General features: G+C 43.3%; 1 pseudogene; it reads right to left on the bottom strand.

Moving 5' to 3' along the window:
* LOC126086197 (leukocyte immunoglobulin-like receptor subfamily A member 5) overlaps positions 1–14,976 on the bottom strand; it is a 70,133-nt pseudogene that overhangs the window by 50,191 nt on the left and 4,966 nt on the right.

The following is a 14,976-nucleotide window of genomic DNA, read 5'->3' as shown; positions in this document are numbered from 1 at the left end:
GACAGGCCCATAAAACAAACAGTAATACGTGTAGCTCAACCATGTATAGGAGACTCAATGGGCACACCAGCCCAGGGGCAAGGATGAGAAGGCAGGAGGGGGCAGGAAAGTTGTACAGATGGAAATGGGTAATCCAAGGTTAAGAAGGTGAGAGTGTTAACATGTCGTGGGGTTGGAAACCAATGTCTCAAACAATATGTGCATTAATTGTTTAACGAGAAACTAATTTGCTCTGTAAACCTTCACCTAAAAAAGTACAAAAAAACCAAAAAAGAATGACAAAGGTATTGCAACCAATACAACACACACACACACACACAAACTGTATACATTTTTGAATGAGAAACTAATTTGCTGTGTAAACTTTCACCTAAAACAATAAAAACAAGAAGAAAAGTTGGTTGGTAGTTCTGTCAATGAAGAGAAAGCTCAATGATATAAAAAAAAGAAAATGGTCACAACAGACAAAAATTGGCAAAATTAAAGTTTGAAATTCAGGATTTTCCAAGTGGTCCATTTGCGCCAGCAATTTCACATGCAGCCCACAGTCACAGCTCAAAAGTGTCAGGATCCCTCACATCATCAGGTGCCCAGGGGAGGCAGAAGGATGAGCTGTGAGGGTGCAGGGATCAAGAGTAGTGTGCAGGCTTGAGTCAGGTTAAGGCAGCCAGCCCCCGAAAAACCACAATCACAGCAGGAGATCTGATCTGTATTCCCTCTTTAAATTAATTCTGATTGTTGTCTTTTTAATTTAATTTTGGCTACTTAACTGATGATGCATTTGGTCATACTGAAGTTTTATGTAAGGACAATTCCTAAGATAGTCTCACCAGAATATAGATCTTTTGATAGAATTCTCAAGAATATATTTTTCCATTTCATTGTTCCCTTTAGAATCAGATTGCATAAATACTGAATTTTAATTTGATTAATCCGTCCTCTGTTATTAAACTATATTTGAAATTTCACTTGATCTGGTAGAGACGTTTTGGAACATTAAAGATCATTTTTATATGCTCAATGTCGATTGGATTAAAAGGAAAAAAAAATCAAATCAACAAAAACCACACCCTAGCTGAATTTCATTAGTATTTTAATAAGTTTATCCATAAACTTACAGATTAATCTTGGGAAGTAGATATGTGCAAATATTTGTTTCTTACTTTGTCTGTTTTTCTTTTTAATATCTGTTATGTTATTTGTAATATTCTTTGCTGTTAAAATGTTTTGAAATTTTATGCAGTCAAAATAAAGTATGTTTGTATGCAAAAAGTGAGGCTTTGATCCAACACTTGGGTTGAAGTTGGATGATTATTATTTTTTTTAATAATTTTTATTGTGCTTTAAGTGAAAGTTAACAAATCAAGTCAGTCTGTCACATATAAGCTTATATACACCTTACTCCATACTCCTACTTACTCTCCCCCTAATGAGTCAGCCCGCTCCCTCTTTCCAGTCTCTCCTTTTGTGACGATTTTGCCAGTTTCTAACCCTCTCTACCTTCCCATCTCCCCTCCAGACAGGAGATGCCAACACAGTCTCATGTGTCCACCTAATACAAGTAGCTCACTCTTCGTCAGCATCTCTCTCCAACCCATTGACCAGTCCCTTCCATGTCTGATGAGTTGTCTTTGGGAATAGTTCTTGTCCTGCGCCAACAGAAGGTTTGGGGACCATGACCGCCGGGATTCCTCTAGTCTCAGTCAGACCATTAAGTCTGGTCTTTTTATGAGAATTGGGGGTCTGCATCCCACTGTTCTCCTGCTCCCTCAGGGGTTCTCTGTTGTGCTCCCTGGCAGGGCAGTCATCGGTTGTGGCCGGGCACCATCTAGTTCTTCTGGCCTCAGGATGATGTAAGTCTCTGGTTCATGTGGCTCTTTCTGTCTCTCGGGCTCATAGTTATCGTGTGACCTTGGTGTTCTTCATTCTCCTTTGCTCCAGGTGGGTTGAGACCAATTGATGCATCTTAGATGGCCGCTTGTTAGCATTTAAGACCCCAGACGCCACATTTCAAACTGGGGTGCAGAATGTTTTCATAATAGAATTATTTTGTCAATTGACTTAAAAGTCCCCTTAAGCCATAGTCCCCAAACCCCCGCCCTTGCTCCACTGACCTTTGAAGCATTCAGTGGATGATTATTTTAATAATTTATTTTAAAAACAGCAGCATTTACTTCTAATACAAGGCAAGGAGATCCAAGAGCTGTCAAGAAAGGCTTTCCTGAATATTTGATCAAGACATTTAAGATGATGAAGAGTTTCAGATTAGAGAAGGACAGAGGCCATTCTAGGAAGAGAAGAGAATGAGACATGCCAAGGCCAAGGGAAGGCATAGTCAAAGCTTCCCTGGGTAACAAAGGTGACAGGTGGTCAGTAGTTGTGAAAACCAGAGCCATGAGTGCCAAGTTCCCAATGCTTAGCATGGAGCTGGACTCCAGGAGGTGGGAGGTTATAGGAAGATTCTAACCTGGGAGTCATCAGCTCAGATGTGCAAAGGATCACCCCTAAATGTTGATATCATAAAATGGAGAGAATGGAGACTGCAGATATGTCAGCTCCAAGCTGAGGGAGACTCTGAAACTGAGTGCAGGGAGAAAATAGGAAAGGAAGACAGAGGCTGGAGGGAAATGGTATCCATGATTTAAAACTCAGGGGGGAAGAGAAAATCAGGAAGCTATGGCATGAGGTGCTGTGATTATCAGAATCAGACATGGAAGCAAACCCATCGAGACGCTGACAAAGGAAGCAAAGGAGCACATCAGTGCTGCTCCCAGATGGCTTTCCAGAAAGTCCTGTCAGGGCCTTTCTTCTCCCTTCCTCCCCCTGCTGCTCCAGGGGCAGTCTCTTCGCTGGGCACATCCCCAGCACACAGCCCATGGGGGGCTCTGCTGTCCTTTAGGTTCCAGCTATGAGCCTCAGAGTCCTTGGGGATGCCCTGCTGCCCCTGGAGTCTAATCTTTCTCATGGATGCCATCGTGTTTCCATCCTGGACCAGGAGTCTAAGCCTTCTGACTGGCACCATCTTGTCTCCATCCCATGGGGCCACATTGGGATCTGTACTGACTGTGCCAAGCTTCTGCCAGAATCACCACCAGCATCAACAAGACCACACCCGCCAGGACCAGGCGGACACAATTCCCCACCGTGTAATTCTGGAAGGTTGGGGCTGGAAGCAAGACAGTGAAGTAATGGACAAGTGGACAAGATCCATCCCAACCCAGACTCCTGAAATAGGAGCTCCTTCCCCACTTTCCTTGCCAGACCATGTCTCCACCCAGCACTTCCCCCTGGGCAGAATTCCAAGTGGCTTACCTGTCTGGAAGCCTGCTTCTGTGGGAGAGGGGCTGATGTCACTAGGGTCTCCTAGGAATCGGAAAGAGGTGGTAAAAAGCTGGGGCAGCCTTTCCCTCCTGTTCTCAGGCTAACTTCAGCTTCCTGAGTCCTCCCCATGACCTTGATCTTCTCTTTAGCACAAATGCCCTTACCCCTGACTCCCCTAGATCCCTTCTCCCACCTCCTTCTCTGAGTGCACCTGGAACCCAACCCCCCAGTTCTCACAACCAGTCAATAAGACCACAGAGGAGGCAGGGAAAAGATGGAAAATTCAGTTCTCTCCTTAATCAAACTTAGCTTCCTCATCTAGGGCAAGTCACCCACCTTCCTGTATCTCAGGATGCAAGGAGATACCAGTGTGCTACGAGTGTCTGCCCCACCAACTGCAAGAAGCCAGAACTCCTGCTCCACCTTCACGGCAGGGGGCAGAGACCCTGATCTCTGACTTGTTAATGGCCCATCGTGTGCTCCCAGCCCTGAACTGGCTGACCTGGCTCTGACAGAAGGGTAGGGCTGCCTCTGTTCTACTCCAACTCATCACAGCCCCTCTGACTCCTGGTTCAGTTTTTTAATTTCCCCAGTCTCTCCATTGAAATACCAGCATCTGAGCTGGAAGAGGCTGATGTTGGGACACTCCTATTTCCAAAAATTCTGTCCAACCATCTCTACATGTCCACTACTACCTCCCAGTAGTGTCTCTTGGGAACATTGTCCTGAGTGTTCAGTAAGAAGGACCATGGTTCCTTATGGCGATGCTATGAGGTCCTTGCTGGGACTTCCATTCCATTGGGTCCCAGTGAGCAACTGTACATGGAAGTTTGGCAGACTGAATTGTGGTATCTGTAGGTCCACCAAGACCCCAAAAGACTCACAGGGAAGTCATCCTTGAGTGACCCAGTGTGGTCTCAGTCACCAAGTGCCATGAGGGTGAGCCAATCCTCCCAAAGGGGAGACCTGTTACCACAGTTCTGAGGGACCCCACAAAGTCATACTCCCTCCTGACATTGCCACGGTCTCAGGATTGGTGGGGAAAGGGTTCCAAAAACCCTGATAGAGAAGGAGGCTCTGATGGTAATGAGAACCACTCCCATTCCTCTCTTGGACATAAACTTAGAATTCAACCTTCCTCCTTACTGTGGACTTCATTTCATCCTCTTTGCCTCTTGGTATCTGTCTACCTGGTTTTCTCCTTTTCTGTGCACACACACACACACACACGCACGCACGCACGCACGTACACCTTTATATCTCTTATCCTAGTCCCCCCACCTCTTGGTCTCCTCTGGTAACACAGCTATTTGGAGGCCCACAGGAGCCTTGGGGCTGGGCTGAGTCTCCAGTCTCTGTCAACCTGAAGTTCAGGAATCAGTTTTGGTTAGCAGCCAGAGCCCCCTCAGAAGAAAAGCCTGGTGATCTATTTCCAAAAGTCAGCCATTCAGAACTTTATGGAGATGAGGACCCAGGAACCATAGATGAGGAGTTGAGTCATCAGTGCTCCTGAATACCAGGACCACAAAGGAGTGAAAGTCTGAGTTGCATCCCCTTCACTCCAATTTCCACAGTTCTTTCCCCATCTTGGGCCTGCATTTTAGTCTTTACCTTGGATTTCATTATTGATTTATTCTCTCATTAATTTTTTTTTTATATAATTAGAAGAACTTACTATGAGAGAAAGCACACAAAAAACACATAATCATTCTAAATGATGATGTTAAGTCATTTATATTGTGGGCCTAGAGATGACTCTTAGCAGCCCATTGAAATCAGGATGTGGAGAGGGTTAGGGGTTGGGTCAGTTCTTCTCTCCCCACCACAGCTGGGTCCCTAGAAATCAGGACCATGGGGAAAGGTCAGGGATTGAGTCCGGTCTTGTCAACACACCTCACCTGGGCCTCTTTTCCTTCAGGCATTTCCTCCCACTCTGACCATCCAACATACCTCAGTGACCCCAGGGCCCCTAAGACCTGAGCCCCCTTAAATCTCCATGTATCCCTTCAGTTCCTTTGTGAAAAACCACTTCTGTGAAGATATGAAGACAACAAGGATAAGCTGAGGAGTTCAGCCCAGACCTGGGGAAATATGACTTCTCTGGATTCAGAGGACTCCGTTATTCAATAGTCACAGAACTTGTCCATGTAGGTGAGAGGCTAGAGGTGGACAGAGAGGCAGAAAAATGGGGTTTGCATGCAGCCCCAGGACTTCTCACCCTCTACACCTTTCACAGACACTTTCTGTCTCTTAGGGCACCTTCCTCCCAAGGTGACTTTATGTAGTTGTCAGGCATAATTATTAAGAATATTTATTATTAAGAATATTCCCCTTCACACTGAATGTGTCTGAGTTTGGAAGAGTAGTTTTTAGTCACCCCATTAGCTACAGAGTAGGGCGAATTAAATCCTGACATCTAGGATCTGCCAACCGCTGCTTGGAAACCCTAGGGGACAGTTCTTCTCTGTCCTACAGGGTTGGAATCAACTCGAAGGTGACAGGTTTGCATTCTTTGTTTGTTTGTGATCTGGCTGCCAGGGCTGAAGTCAGCCTCTGCCAGTTAACAGACCTGTGACTGTGGGCAAGAAACTTTAACTTTGTTTCTTCATATTAAAATTTAAAAAATAGAAGAGGGGGCGGTGGGAATAGGGAGAACCAGAGTAATAGTTCCCTCAGGACGTTGCTCCAAGAATTATGGGCTTTAAACGGTGCCTGGCACAGAGTTAGTTTTCAATCATTGTTACTGTCGTTATCACAGTCTTCGTGATATTTAGGGACATCCCTTGCCCAGGAGATGTTGCTTCCTTACTCTGGTTCTACTATTCCCTAGTTCTAAGCCTATGGCAGAGGCTGGGCCCCAGAGACCAATTTACAGCACAGGGACCCCCTAGTAACCCACCTCCAGGCTAAGGTCTCTGCTGCTTAGCAGCTGAGGAGTGGGACTCATTGGATGGGGATCTGAAATCTCCAGAGGCTCCTGTGAATGGACCAGGACAAGGATCAAGATCTTATATGGGGTTCATAATGGTCTGTCCTCCTCTGCCTGGCCCTTTTGTCTCCTGAGTATCCATTTTGACACCACATCTGACCATCTCTCAATCACAGGCAACAGCCAGAGACTCCTGAGCATATTGGCGGGGGTGGGGGGTGGGGGGTGGGGGGAAGAGACTGAGAAAGACATCCCCCTGTGTCATTTGGCTGAGAGATGGTCACCTCCTCTGCACCTCCATCATGAGCTGTCTTGTCCTTTGCCTACCCCCAGTCCCATGTCCAGGGTTGTGGTCCTCTGACCCTGGTCCTATCACTACCTGTGAGACTCAAAGATCTGACCCCAGGCAGGTGGGACCAGGGGCAGAAGACACAGGTAGGGAAGGTAGGAGAAGAGCAGATGCTTTGCTCCAACATTCTTAACCTCACAGAATCAGCATGGAGCACCTATTGGAGGCCCTGGGACCACATGCATTGGGTTTAAGCCTCCTCACTGGACCTTGACTCCAGGACCCCACTGGGGTCTGAGCACATACAAGGCAGTGCCTGTCTCACCCCATAGTTCCCCCAAAGGACTTTCCATTCCTAGTCTACTGGCCATCCTGGACGGCGTGGATCTGTCCAATGCGAGGGATGGACCACACCACAGGGCAACATAGTGCCTGGGGTCACAATGATTTTGGCTCAGTTTAAGGGAGCATTTAACGTGCCATCCTGAGCAAAGAGATGCACATTCCCTTGAAGGGAGTCTGTCCTGCAACAAGTCTCTGGACAGAAAAAGCAGAGGTAGCTGGAAACCCATTTGCCTACCCACCCAGCAGTGCCCAACACCGTCCACCTCCCGACACTGAAACAGAGTTTCCAGGTTTTCCATTGTGTCCACATGAGACCCAGGTCTCCAGGACCCTCAGCGGTGTCTGAAGGCAGAGGGAACAGGTGTGCTGAGGGAGAGAGGGAGCCAGAGGGTATGAGAGAAGAGTCCGGAAGAGGGCAAGGGGTCTGTTGAGAGATGGTGGAGCTGGGAACAGGACCCAGGACCTGGGAACAAACAAGACAGAATATGAGAGTCAGCCCTGGATGGTGCCTCACCTGTCACCACCAGCTCCAGGAACTCACTGCGCTCAGAACTGGCATTCCCTATAAAATAGATGCAGTTATAACGCCCTGCGGTGTCTTTCTTCACTGAGCCGATGGGGAATCTGGCCTCTGTCTCAGTCACCAAAGAGTTCATCACATCCGGGAATGAGTCTGGCTTTCCATCCTTCTCCAGTAGAAATACTTCAACCCCAAGAGGGCCCTGGCACATGAAGGTCACAGACATCCCCCAGGGGATCACAGAGTCTGGCTTGGCTGAGATAGAGGGTCTGGGCAGGTACCCTAGGAGGGAATCAGAGTAATACCTGAGGGTCCGCTTGTGAGGAAATCACCATTCCACAAAATTCCCCCATTTTTTGTTGTACAATGCAATTGGTAAATTTATAGAGTTGTGCAACCATCACCACAGTCCAAGCGTAGAACATTGCCGTCATCCCAAAAAGACCCCTCACACCATTCCACATCCATTTTAATTTTTATCACAACAGAACTATTTTCTCCACTTGACAATAAGGAGACCAAGACTTCACCACACCTTGGGCCTTGCTCAGTGCTGCACAGGAAGTATGCATGTCACTAAACCACATCCAGATCCCAGGTGAATCTCTGCACAGCCCAGCTCTGTCCCTGCCCTTGGCCACTTTCCAGGGGACAGAGAAGGGGGAGGGGAAGGCAAAGGATGGGGATGACCAGGATATTCACGGGAACTTCTAGCAAGAGAAGGAGTAGTCTGGGGTTGGCAGGAATGAGCCTGGGACTGCTGTCAGCCCCTGTTGGGATTGTGTGAGGCACAGGGGAAAGGGGTCTGCAAAGCTCTTATAGGAACCCAAGAAGAGGTGTAGGTAACACACCCAGCACAGGTGTGATTCCCAATGGATGCCCAGCAAAAGATGGCTCACTGTCTCTAACGCAAGTCCTCCATTTAGCAATCACATCTGGGTTTTCCCATGTATTTTCTACATCCATCTGAGCCTAATTTCCATTTTCTTTTTTTAATTAACTTTTATTAAGCTTCAAGTGAACGTTTACAAATCCAATCAGTCTGTCACATATAAGTTTACATACATCTTATTCCGTACTCCCACTTGCTCTCCCCCTCTTGAGTCAGCCCTTTCAGTCTCTCCTTTTGTGACAATTTTGCCGGCTTCCCTCTCTCTCTATCCTCCCATGCCCCCTCCAGACAAGAGTTGCCAACACAATCTCAACTGTCCACCTGATATAATTAGCTCACTCTTCATCGGCATCTCTCTCCCACCCACTGACCAGTCCCTTTCATGTCTGATGAGTTGTCTTCGGGGATGGTTCCTGTCCTGTGCCAACAGAAGGTCTGGGGACCATGGCCGCCGGGATTCCTCTAGTCTCAGTCAGACCATTAAGTTTGGTCTTTTTATGAGAATTTGGGGTCTGCATCCCACTGATCTCCTGCTCCCTCAGGGGTCCTCTGCTGTGTTCCCTGTCAGGGCAGTCATCTATTGTGGCCGGGCACCAACTAGTTCTTCTGGTCTCAGGATGATGTAGGTCTCTAGTTCATGTGGCCGTTTCTGTCTTTTGGGCTCTTAGTTGTCGTGTGGCCTTGGTGTTCTTCATTTTCCTTTGCTCCAGGTGGGTTGAGACCAATTGACGCATCTTAGATGGTCGCTTGTTAGGATTTAAGACCCCAGACGCCACATTTCAAAGTGGGATGCAGAATGATTTAATAACAGAATTATTTTGCCAATTGACTTAGAAGTCCCCGCAAACCATGTTCCCCAGACCCCCGCCCTTGCTCCGCTGACCTTTGAAGCATTCATTTTATCCCGGAAACTTCTTTGCTTTTGGTCCAGTCCAATTGAGCTGACCTTCCATGTATTGAGTGTTGTCTTTCCCTTCACCTAAAGCAGTTCTTATCTACTGATTAATCAGTAAAAAACCCTCTCCCACCCTCCCTCCCTCCCCCCCTCGTAACCACAAAAGTATGTGTTCTTCTCAGGTTTACTATTTCTCAAGATCTTATAATAGTGGTCTTATACAATATTTGTCCTTTTGCCTCTGACTAAATTCGCTCAGCATAATGCCTTCCAGGTTCCTCCATGTTATGAAATGTTTCAGAGATTCGTCACTGTTCTTTATCGATGAGTAGTATTCCATTGTGTGAATATACCACAATTTATTTACCCATTCATCCGTTGATGGACACCTTGGTTGCTTCCAACTTTTTGCTATTGTAAACAGAGCTGCAATAAACATGGGTGTGCATATATCTGTTTGTGTGAAGGCTCTTGTATCTCTAGGGTATATTCCGAGGAGTGGGATTTCTGGGTTGTATGGTAGTTCTATTTCTAACTGTTTAAGATAACACCAGATAGATTTCCAAAGTGGTTGTACCATTTTACATTCCCACCAGCAGTGTATGAGAGTTCCAATCTCTCCGCAGCCTCTCCAACATTTATTATTTTGTGTTTTTTGGATTAATGCCAGCCTTGCTGGTGTGAGATGGAATCTCATCGTAGTTTTAATTTGCATTTCTCTAATGGCTAATGATCGAGAGCATTTTCTCATGTATCTGTTGGCTGCCTGAATATCTTCTTTAGTGAAATGTGTGTTCATATCCTTTGCCCACTTTTTGATTGGGTTGTTTGTCTTTTTGTGGTTGAGTTTTGACAGAATCATGTAGATTTTAGAGATCAGGCGCTGGTCAGAGATGTCATAGCTGAAAATTCTTTCCCAGTCTGTAGGTGGTCTTTTTACTCTTTTGGTGAAGTCTTTAGATGAGCATAGGTGTTTGATTTTTAGGAGCTCCCAGTTATCGGGTTTCTCTTCATCATTTTTGGTAATGTTTTGTATTCTGTTTATGCCTTGTATTAGGGCTCCTAGGGTTCTCCCAATTTTTTCTTCCATGATCTTTATTGTTTTAGTCTTTATGTTTAGGTCTTTGATCCACTTGGAGTTAGTTTTTGTGCATGGTGTAAGGTATGGGTCCTGTTTCATTTTTTTGCAAATGGATATCCAGTATTGCCAGCACCATTTGTTAAAAAGGCTATCTTTTCCCCAATTAATTGACACTGGTCCTTTGTCAAATATCAGCTGCTCATACGTGGATGGATCTATGTCTGGGTTCTCAATTCTGTTCCATTGGTCTATGTGCCTGTTGTTGTACCAGTACCAGGCTGTTTTGACTACTGTGGCTGTATAATAGGTTCTGAAATCAGGTAGAGTGAGGCCTCCCACTTTCTTCTTCTTTTTCAGTAGTGCTTTGCTTATCCGGGGCTTCTTTCCCTTCCATATGAAATTGGTGATTTGTTTCTCTATCCCCTTAAAATATGACATTGGAATTTGGATCGGAAGTGCGTTAAATGTATAGATGGCTTTTGGTAGAATAGACATTTTTACTATGTTAAGTCTTCCTATCCATGAGCAAGGTATGTTTTTCCACTTGAGTATGTCCTTTTGAATTTCTTGTAGTAGAGCTTTGTAGTTTTCTTTGTGTAGGTCTTTTACATCCTTGGTAAGATTTATTCCTAAGTATCTTATCTTCTTGGGGGCTACTGTGAATGGTATTGATTTGGTTATTTCCTCTTCGGTGTTCTTTTTGTTGATGTAGAGGAATCCAAGTGATTTTTGTATGTTTATTTTATAACCTGAGACTCTGCCAAACTCTTCTATTAGTTTCAGTAGTTTTCTGGAGGATTCCTTAGGGTTTTCTGTGTATATAATCATGTCATCTGCAAATAGTGATAACTTTACTTCCTCCTTGCCAGTCCGGATACCTTTTATTTCTTTGTCTAGCCTAATTGCCCTGGCTAGGACTTCCAGCACGATGTTGAATAAGAGGGGTGATAAAGGGCATCCTTGTCTGGTTCCCGTTCTCAAGGGAAATGCTTTCAGGGTCTCTCCATTTAGAGTGATATTGGCTGTTGGCTTTGCATAGATGCCCTTTATTATGTTGAGGAATTTTCCTTCAATTCCTATTTTGGTAAGAGTTTTTATCATAAATGGGTGTTGGACTTTGTCAAATGCCTTTTCTGCATCAATTGATAAGATCATGTGGTTTTTGTCTTTTGTTTTATTTATGTGATGGATTACGTTAATGGTTTTTCTGATATTAAACCAGCCTTGCATACCTGGTATAAATCCCACTTGATCATGGTGGATTATTTTTTTGATGTGTTGTTGGATTCTCTTGGCTAGAATTTTGTTGAAGATTTTTTCATCTATGTTCATGAGGGATATAGGTCTAAAATTTTCTTTTTTTCTAATGTCTTTACCTGGTTTTGGTATCAGGGAGATGGTGGCTTCATAGAATGAGTTGGGTAGTATTCTGTCATTTTCTATGCTTTGAAATACCTTCAGTAGTAGTGGTGTTAACTCTTCTCTGAAAGTTTGGTAGAACTCTGCAGTGAAGCCGTCCTGGCTAGGGCTTTTTTTTGTTGGGAGTTTTTTGATTACCGTTTCAATCTCTTTTTTTGTTATGGGTCTATTTAGTTGTTCTACTTCTGAATGTGTTAGTTTAGGTAGGTAGTGTTTTTCCAGGAATTCATCCATTTCTTCTAGGTTTGTAAATTTGTTAGAGTACAATTTTTCATAATAATCTGAAATGATTCTTTTAATTTCATTTGGTTCTGTTGTGATGTGGCCCTTCTCCTTTCTTATTCGGGTTATTTGTTTCCTTTCCTGTATTTCTTTAGTCAGTCTAGCCAATGGTTTATCAATTTTGTTAATTTTTTCAAAGAACCAGCTTTTGGCTTTGTTAATTCTTTCAATTGTTTTTCTGTTCTCTAATTCATTTAGTTCAGCTCTAATTTTTATTATTTCTTTTCTTCTGGTGCCCGATGGATTCTTTTGTTGCTCACTTTCTATTTGTTCAAGTTGTAGGGACAATTCTCTGCTTTTGGCTCTTTCTTCTTTTTGTATGTGTGCATTTATCGATATAAATTGGCCTCTGAGCACTGCTTTTGCTGTGTCCCAGGGGTTTTGTTAGGAAGTATTTTCATTCTCGTTGCATTCTATGAATTTCCTTATTCCCTCCTTGATGTCTTCTATAACACAGTCTTTTTTCAGGAGGGTATTGTTCATTTTCCAAGTATTTGATTTCTTTTCCCTAGTTTTTCTGTTATTGATTTCTAGTTTCATTGCCTTGTGGTCTGAGAAGATGCTTTGTAATATTTCGATGTTTTGGACTCTGGAAAGGTTTGTTTTATGACCTAATATGTGGTCTATTCTAGAGAATGTTCCATGTGCGCTAGAAAAAAAAGTATACTTTGCAGCAGTTGGGTGGAGAGTTCTGTATAAGCCAATGAGGTCAAGTTGGTTGATTGTTGTAAGTAGATCTTCCGTGTCTCTACTGAGCTTCTCACTGGATGTCCTGTCCTTCTCCGAAAGTGGTGTGTTGAAGTCTTCTACTATAATTGTGGAGGTATCTATCTCACTTTTCAATTCTGTGAAAATTTGATTTATGTATCTTGCAGCCCTGTCATTGGGTGCATAAATATTTAATATGCTTATGTCTTCCTGATCAATTGTCCCTTTTATCATTATGTAGTGTCCTTCTTTATCCTTTGTGGTGGATTTAAGTCTAAAGTCTATTTTGTCAGAAATTAATATTGCTACTCCTCTTCTTTTTTGCTTATTGTTTGCTTGATATATTTTTTTCCATCCTTTGAGTTTTAGTTTGTTTGTGTCTCTAAGTCTAAGGTGTGTCTCTTGTAGGCAGCATATAGACGGATCGTGTTTCTTTATCCAGTCTGTGACTCTCTGTCTCTTTATTGGTGCATTTAGTCCATTTACATTCAGGGTAATCATAGATAAATAAGTTTCTAGTGCTGTCATTTTGATGCCTTTTTATGTGTGTTGTTGACAGTTTCATTTTTCCACATACTTTTTTGTGCTGAGGCGTTTTTCTTAGTAAATTGTGAGATCCTCATTTTCATAGTGTTTGACTTTATGTTAGTTGAGTCGTTAGTTTTTCTTGGCTTTTATCTTGAGTTATAGAGTTGTTATACCTTTTTGTGGTTACCTTATTATTTACCCCTATTTTTCTAAGTAAAAACCTAATTTGTATTGTTCTATATCGCCTTGTATCACTCTCCATATGGCAGTTCAATGCCTCCTGTATTTAGTCCCTCTTTTTGATTATTGTGATCTTTTACCTATTGACTTCCATGATTCCCTGTCATGTGTATTTTTTTTTAATTAATCTTAATTTATTTGTTTTTGTGATTTCCCTATTCGAATTGATATTAGGACGTCCTGTTTTGTGACCTTGTGTTGTGCTGATATCTGATATTATTGGTTCTCTGACCAAACAATATCCTTTAGTATTTCTTGTAGCTTTGGTTTGGTTTTTGCAAATTCTCTAAACTTGTGTTTATCTGTAAATATCTTAATTTCGCCTTCATATTTCAGAGAGAGTTTTGCTGGATATATGATCCTTGGCTGGCAGTTTTTCTCCTTCAGTACTCTGTATGTGTCGTCCCATTCCCTTCTTGCCTGCATGGTTTCTGCTGAGTAGTCTGAACTTATTCTTATTGATTCTCCCTTGAAGGAAACCTTTCTTTTCTCCCTGGCTGCTTTTAAAATTTTCTGTTTATCTTTGGTTTTGGCAAGTTTGATGATAATATGTCTTGGTTTTTTTCTTTTTGGATCAATCTTAAATGGGGTTCGATGAGCATCTTGGATAGATATCCTTCCTTTTTTCATGATGTCAGGGAAGTTTTCTGTCAGGAGATCTTCAACTATTTTCTCTGTGTTTTCTGTCCTCCCTCCCTGTTCTGGGACTCCAATCACCCGCAAGTTATCCTTCTTGATAGAGTCCCACATGATTCTTAGGGTTTCTTCATTTTTTTAAATTCTTTTATCTGATTTTTTTTCAGCTATGTTGGTGTTGATTCCCTGGTCCTCCAGATGTCCCAGTGTGCATTCTAATTGCTCGAGTCTGCTCCTCTGACTTCCTATTGCGTTGTCTAATTCTGTAATTTTATTGTTAATCTTTTGGATTTCTACATGCTGTCTCTCTATGGATTCTTGCAACTTATTAATTTTTCCACTATGTTCTTGAATAATCTTTTTGAGTTCTTCAACTGTTTTATCAGTGTGTTCCTTGGCTTTTTCTGCAGTTTGCCTTATTTCATTTGTGATGTCTTGAAGCATTCTGTAAATTAGTTTTTTATATTCTGTATCTGATAATTCCAGGATTGTATCTTCATTTGGGAAAGATTTTGATTCTTTTGTTTGGGGGGTTGGAGAAGCTGTCATGGTCTGCTTCTTTATGTGGTTTGATATGGATTGTTGTCTCCGAGCCATCACTGGGAAACTAGTTTTTCCAGAAAATCCGCTAAAAAAAAATGCAGTCAGATCCCTCTCAGAATTCTCCCTCTGGCTCAGGTTATTTGGATGTTAATGAAGCCGCCTGGGAAGGGTGGGGGGGGGAACAGAGAGATAGGAGAGTAGCACCTCAGAATATAGCCAGAGTTGCTTGTCTTGCTTGGAATGACTATTATATCTGAGATTCCTGTGGGGCGCGTCGCCTATGTGTGCTGGCTGTGTGGAGATTGCCCCCGGAGGGTCTGGCCCGCTGGAGTCACGGTCAGATCCTCC

This window comes from Elephas maximus, chromosome 11 (genome assembly GCF_024166365.1).
Source record: "Elephas maximus indicus isolate mEleMax1 chromosome 11, mEleMax1 primary haplotype, whole genome shotgun sequence".
NCBI classification, from domain to species: domain Eukaryota; kingdom Metazoa; phylum Chordata; class Mammalia; order Proboscidea; family Elephantidae; genus Elephas; species Elephas maximus.
This window is presented reverse-complemented; position numbering and strand designations above follow the sequence as displayed.